Genomic DNA, 8286 nt, shown 5'->3' on the forward strand with positions numbered 1-8286 from the left:
GGTCAAATGTTAACCCAAGACATTGTTTTTTCCCTTGTGTAGGAGAGTGGAGGGAAGATGCTCATGACTAGACCTAAATGGTGATGTAAATTGAATTAAAAAATGCAGATCTTTTGCGAACTAATTTCTCTGTTGTTGATTTGGGAATTTGGTCAAAAATCTGTTCTTTTTTATGAGAAGAATTGGGGAAAAAATATGAACCCAAAAAGCTCAAAAAATATATGATATTTGAGAAGCTGCGTCCATATGGGGAGATAAGTAAACATTAGGGAGACTTAACATTAACAGTAGTTGGTTAATTGGAACGTATATTTGTCTTTAACAAAATAGACGAACCATTAAGATTAACGAGTTGAATCATTGAGCTAGCTAGAACCTTAGTGGTTCCACATGCATCTTGATATTGCAACCAAAAATAAACTGGGGAGAAGCTACCTCCATTTTTAAATCTGTACACATAACCAAGTAACCAAGTTCCGGACAGTAACCAAGTTCCAGACATGTATACCCTAGTTGAAAAACATGATGGGAATATAAAAAGTCCCAGACAGTAGCCAAGTTCTTATTAAGTATTATTGCTTTTTTTAAACATATTTTATCATAAGGTTGTGACAGAACCATGTGTACTAACAACCAAGCAAACATGCTTCTGCCCATATATGTATATAACCTTGATCCAAGCTCTTCCTCTCTTCCATCATTTGATTCCAACATTTATGGTTGGTTCTCTCTCTCTCTCTCGATCTCTCTGTGAGTTACCCTTATGAAGTCCAAGTGGAGAGCTTTGGCAACTCTGTGTGCCTTGATACTAATATTCCACATCTTCATGGCGTCTTCACTTCATCTCCCCTATGAAAAGGAGATTAATCCTAGAGAAAGAAGGCAGGTATCAAGGAAACTGTTTTCCTCTGGGAGTCCAATTTCTGAGAATCAAAACGAGTTGAATACTGGAGGAGAAGGAAGAGAGACCAAGAAAGCTGTGGGTGCAAGCAAGAAGCAGATACCACCAACTGGTTCAAATCCTTGCCAAAACAAGTAGCTGAATTAATTTTGTTGGCATATTTTCATCTAGATGTCAGAAAAGGAAAGATGAATCCTTTCCTTTGCTTAATTTTGTTTCTTTTTTCTTTTTGTAATAGCCAGTTGATCAGCTAGAGTCTTATGTTGATATATTTGATATTTCCTTCAAGATCTAGCTTTAATGTAGTATGTCGGATAAGCTTTAATGTAGTACGATTTGGGAAGGATATATCAAGAAATTGTGTACATAAAAGAGAAACAAAGAATGTTTTAGTAACATTCATGGTTGTACCTTTTGCTCATCCATTCCGCTGCCTCATAAATAGTTTCATAAAAGAGTATGCTAAGAGTAATAATTTAGTTCGTTCTTTTTCTTTTATGAAAGATTTCTCCTCGAAAAAGTAAAGTCCTCTCTTTCCCAACCAAATAAGCACTTTTGCAAAGTTCATCTTTCTGCGATCAAAACAAGACATGCATCTAACAATAAGACCTTATCAGAGACAAAGAACAAACTAGAGAGCATAATATAAAAAAATGGATGGAGAGAGAAGAAAAAGCTATACGTGCAGATTTAACGACACTCTCTCATCGAAGCATGTTATTATGTCATTTGAATTCTCTCCATTTCATAGGTGGAAACTTCCATTTCATGACCAACACCACAATGCCAATGATTTCATGACCAACACCACAATGCCAATGAAAAAGCTACGTACAAATTTACTCCAAATTTGAAGATAGCTAAGGCTTTAACATTCCTAACAACGTAGGGATTACGAATTGTAAACTTTGACTTTTGGTGATTAACTTGGTGGTGGTGGAATTCGAACTTCTGATTTACAACCGTTTTGTAGTACTTTTCTACCAACTGCATGTATTCTGGATCCCAAGACACAAGATTGCTACAGCCACCAATTGCTTGTAGTATGGACTCTCATACTTCCATTGGTAGGTTGGCGTTCGAAACCTTCCAAGTTCAAGCTGGGTAGTGCCTCATTAGCTAGTATATAAACCCTCTTTGCGAGTTTGCCTGCTTGATGGCTTAGCGCGCGGTACCCCTTTTCTTTCAGAATAGGCTAGAAACTACAAGCCGTTGTTTGATGTAATAAGAAAAATGGCTACAACTTGGATTGAAACCTGATCTCCATTCCCTATTGTGGTCAACGGATGAGGAGATCAGATCTTTGGAAAGGTGCAGTCAACAAATCAAACTTTAATAGCACAGCCATAGCATTTTCTTGGCTTACATCTACTTCACATGCCATTGAGTGGCCAATGATTTGATTTTGGAGCTCATTTTCAGCTGCACTAACATGTGAACAAATAGAAAAAAGAGCTCTTGTCAGATGCTCAGACAAGGAGGCTAGCCATAGTAGTACATATAATTTTGGATGAGATAGAACTGCAATGGGTGTTGTTTTGAAGGGTTGCATTAGGACTGGTTCAAGATAAGATAACATAGTAACATGACATACAATGCTGGCACGAGCGGAACCGGAATTTTTGTTCAATGCGCACAAACCTTTATCAGAAAATATACATGGAAAGTTCTTCTATTTTAAAATTGAGGAAGATCAATTTCCTACCGGGAAAAAGTGAAGGAAAATGAAAGGAAAATTACATTTATATGTGAAATTATACTTACATTAGTTTAGCAATGCAACGAAAGTTGGCCTCGTCCTAGTCTATATCATCTTTATCCTCCTTTCCCAAAGCATCCTCTTTAATGTTTGACTCATTAACCCTGCATCTTTTGCTTCTATTACCTGTCATAACAAGACAAATGCATATAGGAAAGGAAAGGTAAGACACAAGTATGCCAATCTCTATCACTATAGACAATAGCTAATGATCACCAGAACCAAATCAAAGCACATTAAAAAAACACACATTATACACAAAAAGGAAGCCTCTCAAAAAAATTCAACACAGAACACCTCCTTTTGATTTGTAGAAACATGCATCCTTTTCCCACCTTTAGTATAAAAAAAAGCCATAGGTTGACAAATTAAATGCAGGAGGTACACTTGCGGAGAAGGAAGGGAAAGTAAAGGAGAGGGAAAATGTAGGGAAAGTGGTCATGAACAGAAAATATAGATTTTATTAATCAATTGTAATAATTACAAAGATTAAACGGGGCAAGAGAAAGCAAGCACCACAGCAAGGGGATGACATCCCAACAAGGTTGGGACCCACCCCCACGACAATCATATGACTCGAGACCCAAAAGATTACAAGGTTGGGAAGAGCTCAACCAACGAATCCAAACAAACAAACAAGCTCACTAAAGAGCAATAAGAGTCGTAGCATCGTGTTTGACAACAGCTCCTATCAAAGTGAAAAACGAAACCAAAGTAAAGCCCCCTTGCATGCCCAAAGCTGGATTTTGGCAGGCATGACATAGAAGTTAACCCGCCCAAGAGACAGATCAATTGCAGAACAACTGAAATGGTTGACCTTTATTTGGCTTAGCATTACCATCTTGAGAAGAGGCCAAGACCCCATTTTGTCACTCCACATATGCAGCATTTGACATGCTCCCTTTGTCTTTGCAGTTACAATATAATAGGAAAAACGGCCCTTGAGATGTACACCATCCCTTCTTTGCTAAATTAGACAAACTCGAAGAGAAAAGGTTGGCATTGCATTTGGCACACCATCACCGACATGAGAAAAGACCGAGACCCCAAAGATGACCACAACAACAGTTGACATGCTCCCATTGGCTTAGCAGATCCAATACATATAGACAAACTGACCCTTGAAATATACACCACCTATGCTATGCAGAATTAGACACCCACCTGCAGGTACGGACCATAATCCAAAATGCCCCATGGCATGATATACAGAGTCGGAAGCAGCATCCCTTGACAGTAACACTCCTTGTCATTGAGCAAATATTGTGTACCTAAATACTCCTTTACAATTACGCCCTCATTTCACTTACCAAAGACTTGACACGTGACATAACTCAATGACCAAAGACAATACCCACGATGGTTCACCCTGCAGAACTTACACCGCCTCAATTGAACCACAATAAAACTCAAATTCATTACTCAAAACACCGCCCTTATGAAAAGAATCCTAGCTTTGAACCCACCCCCTATGTCAAATTCAATTTCCCAATGACACCCCTTTGGAGCAGGATACCAACATTGAAGCTACACCGTATGACATATATGATCCCGCGACATCCCTCCCAAATAAGATTCACCCACATGACACAAACATAATGAAGATAATTCTCATGACACAACAGACACACCCAACATTGAAACCACCCCATGACACATTGATACATTTTGCCTTTGCTTGATTCTGTAAACTTAGGGGGAAAAAGTGAAGAAAATTGATCTATTATGTTTGATTTCGGAAAGAAGAGTAAGCCAATAATATTAATGAGAGTGAGAAAATAAGAGGAAAAATAAGTGACAGAAAATTGTTTTTTCTCTACTTCTTTTCTTTTTCACCGCTACTAAGAACCAAATAGAGTAGGAAAAATAACTATTTAAAATTCATTTTTCCTTCTTTCCTCGAGTTCTAAGCAAAGTGCAGGATTTGATGAACCTTCCTCGTATCCACGAAAAACAAAACCCACGAAAACGATTGACAAATTAATATGAACTTAAAACTCACAAACAACAACAAAAGAAAAACTTCATATGATTAAAAAACTTAGGGAAAAGATGCCGATATACACCTACTGTTGCAGGAGGAGCCTCATCCCATCCATCACTAATTCACTATCATCTCCTTCATCCGCCATATCCCCCGTTGGACTTCAAGAAACCTGTAGTCTACGAAGCATGTGCACTTTGGTTACTCAATCTCTAGCTAAGTCCCACAACTTCTTTGCCAGTTCCATATCATTTGATTGCAAGCTCGCTTCTGCTAAGTTACAATCTCCAAATTATTTGCCACTCATCGCCACGTAGCTGCTGCGCCCTACAAGCAACTCCATTTACATACTTACTACATTAGGTAAGGTTCTTTCTCAACTGAATGCGATACCACGTACTTATGAATACATACTTTTTCGCTAACTCATTACTGAGAAAAGAAAAAAAAAAGGACCATTTATTCAAGTCCGAGCAGGCGAGCATGGACAAATACTTTCAGGAAAATTCTCGGACAAACTAAGAAATCAGGGTATTCCCCTCGGTTTTGGGTAACTCAAAATGAAGAACAATTGTACACTGACTGTTTCATAAATCCAATCTGATAGCGATCATTTCCGTTCTAAGAACCTATTTAATCTCTAGCAAAAACCAGGGCTCGCAATTGCTCGTACGGTAATCCATTTCTACTTGGCAATTGCTTAAAATTAATATAGGCTTAAAAAGATCATCAAGAGATTATGGTGAAAGTCAAGTGGCCATAATCTCTAATGGAGTGAGAATCCTATTCTAATTCGAGATTATGGTGAAATTCAAGTGATCATTAAGAGTTACCTTTTACAACGGAGTGAGAATCCTTTTCTGCTGAACAACCTCTCCGTCGGGGACCAAAAACCTCTCCATCGGCGACGGCCCTTCGCCGGAATGAATATACTCTTTGACAGAACGGTTTGATACAGTGTATCCAAATCTATTTTCACAAAAACATATTCGATTTGATCATCTCCGATTGTGTACCAATAAACATTCAATTCAAAAGATCTTTGACACTGCTTATCTTCTCGATAGTATCTACTGCTTGAACGATTTCGATCATGGAGTTAAATCGAAATGAGATCAAAATTTGATGAATTCACTTTGCAGTTCCTAAAAGGCTTTCCAAAAAATAAATTGGGTTAGATCCAGTATGGCGAGACCTATTTTCATAAAAACAAATTCACTTTCATCCTCTTTGATTATGTATCAGTTAGAATTATGTTGATAAGATCTTCAATGTAGTTTATCTTCTTGAAAATATCTACAACATGAACTGTTTAGATCATAGAGATAAGTCGTAATGAGATAGAAATTTGACTCAAATGATCTTTAAAAGATTTTCTAATGAATTCGCAGGGTCAAATGAGAAGTATGAATGGGTATGGGCGACATCGTTTTGATTAAACCTCCCGTGTTCAAGATGCGAGCTTTAAAGAAAACCCAGTCCACGCCGTTTTGATTAAGGCTCGCGTTTGTTATATGCGAGTTTCTTTTGAGTGCCAGTACGTGCTCCTACCTCGAATACCAGTCGTCGTCCCCATTTGATTCTCTCTCTCTCTCTCTCTCTGTATACATGTGGGGTAGTCCTATGGTACACACCCCTTATTAAGGGGTGTACCGTACGCATCATGATTTTAAACCCTTGGATTTCAAAGTAAATAATCCGGACCACCCATTTATTTAACCAATTAATAAAATAAAAAAATGGCTTAGCAGGTAACAGGTTGTTCTCTCTTCGTTGACTTTCTCTCCCTCTCCCTCATGTGTAAAATACTACAAATTATATAACATAACCACAATTGTTATGACAACACAAAAAATTGACACTTTCTTACCACAATGTGTCGTACCAAAAGAAATCGATCAAAAAATACTAGATACAAGACCAAAATATATCGTTGCACAATCAATAATTATTATACCCAAACAAAATACATGTCTAAAATATCACAAATTAAATATTGTATAACTTAACAACCTAACAGTCCTGATCGATCATTTTAAAAATACACTCACTAACGACATTTAGATTGTACAGTCAATTTATATTTGGTATGAAACCTAGTCCTCTATTGTAGTTGAATGTAATGTAGTCATGCGACTGTGACACAATAATGACGATCAAATCCGTTGAATTTTTTATGTTTGTTGATTAAGTCACCTACGTAATTTTTTGTCTCAATCAAGTTTAGGAAACTCCATCATCGGCACGCAAATTGAATAATAGAATGATATTTTCCATCCAATTAAGTGTCTAGCTATAAGCCATCAACTTCATTCTTGATACGAATGACCTAATTAATATTATGTAAAAGATAGACGATTTTGATAAAATAAAATAAAAAATAAAATAAACACCTTACGTGGGGTTCAGATGGTGCATTATTATATTTTAATGTTGTATTGAAATTGAACGATGAGATTTGTTGAATTATGAAACTTCAAGGACTAACTATGTGATTTATTCTAAAAAATAATAACATTCTTTTAAAAAAAAATAGGAACGAAGGGTTTAAGACTTGAACCCCAGATCTTTTAGATAAATGTCAAACTCCAACACCTTATCACTATGGTACACAATTGAGAATTTGTAACTCTAAAGGCTATTGATTATATAATATTTTCTTGTATGTAAGGGCGTTATTTTCAGGCTAAAAATTTGAGAAGATAGAGGCCTCAAATGCCTCCGTCCTAGTGATGGGCCTGCACTTATAGATCATATTATAGTTATGTCATTGGTGTAAATCAAAATGTCGATTATAATAATTTTTTTTGAAAGAAAATACAGTGACAATAAATTTACAAAATTATTTAGATTTTACTTCTACGGCCTAATTTCAAGGACCACCATTAAATTTGGATTGGTACGCATGGGGTGAAGGTTTGACACCGATCTATGTGTTAAATATATAGTGCCAATTGTTAAGTGCACCGCCCTAAATATTGATAAGATTGGGTATTAATATAATTAATTTCACCAATTACAAAAAGGAGAGTAATTTTCACACTCTATTTTTTGATATTCACACTTATTTTTTTGTACTCCATTTTAGTGTTGAAAGTGTATGCATTTGAGACAGTTGGATAATTATTTTTTCGTGACCTCTCATTTTTCCACAAAGGAATTTTGATTTTTTGAATTAAATTTTGTAGAAAAAGAATTTGATTTAGACTAATATTTTGAGAGGAAATTGTAGTTGTATTCGAAAATTTGGGTATAGTACTTACTTTTTGGTGAATTTCTTGGATGAAAATTTTGTGCAAAAATTTCATTTTTAGTTTAAATTATTGAGGTATTGTGTAGGGACAAATAAGAATTTGAAAAATTAGTGTAGAGGGAATCGAAAATTAAGATAATATGGTGAAAATTTTAAAATTTGAAAAAATAATGTGGCGGGAATTGAAAATAATTAGTGGTATTGTATTTTGTCAATTACTATCGTTTACTGAACATTCCGATTGAATTTTTTTTATACGACATGTTGTGGGTATGAAAACGCCAATTTATGGTGTTGTCATAACAAATTTGGTTATATTACTAAATTTGCGGTATGATATTTTGCTAATAATAACTATCGTTAACTGAGCATTTCAATTGAATTTTTTT

At 35.9% G+C, this 8286-nt stretch overlaps 1 long non-coding RNA gene across 2 annotated transcripts; it reads right to left on the reverse strand.

Moving 5' to 3' along the window:
- Positions 1–541: 541 nt before the first annotated feature.
- Positions 542–5978, reverse strand: LOC131320769 (uncharacterized). Of its 2 annotated transcripts, none has more exons than XR_009198342.1 (4): positions 5478–5978; positions 4727–4971; positions 2666–2786; positions 542–1473 (listed from the first exon to the last, which is right to left on the reverse strand). It is a non-coding gene; the product is annotated as an uncharacterized LOC131320769 (long non-coding RNA). The 2 variants fall into 2 exon arrangements; XR_009198341.1 differs by lacking the exon at positions 542–1473 and adding an exon at positions 1747–2328 and having other exon boundaries at positions 5478–5975.
- Positions 5979–8286: the final 2308 nt, after the last annotated feature.

Source organism: Rhododendron vialii, chromosome 3a (assembly GCF_030253575.1).
Source record: "Rhododendron vialii isolate Sample 1 chromosome 3a, ASM3025357v1".
Taxonomy (NCBI): domain Eukaryota; kingdom Viridiplantae; phylum Streptophyta; class Magnoliopsida; order Ericales; family Ericaceae; genus Rhododendron; species Rhododendron vialii.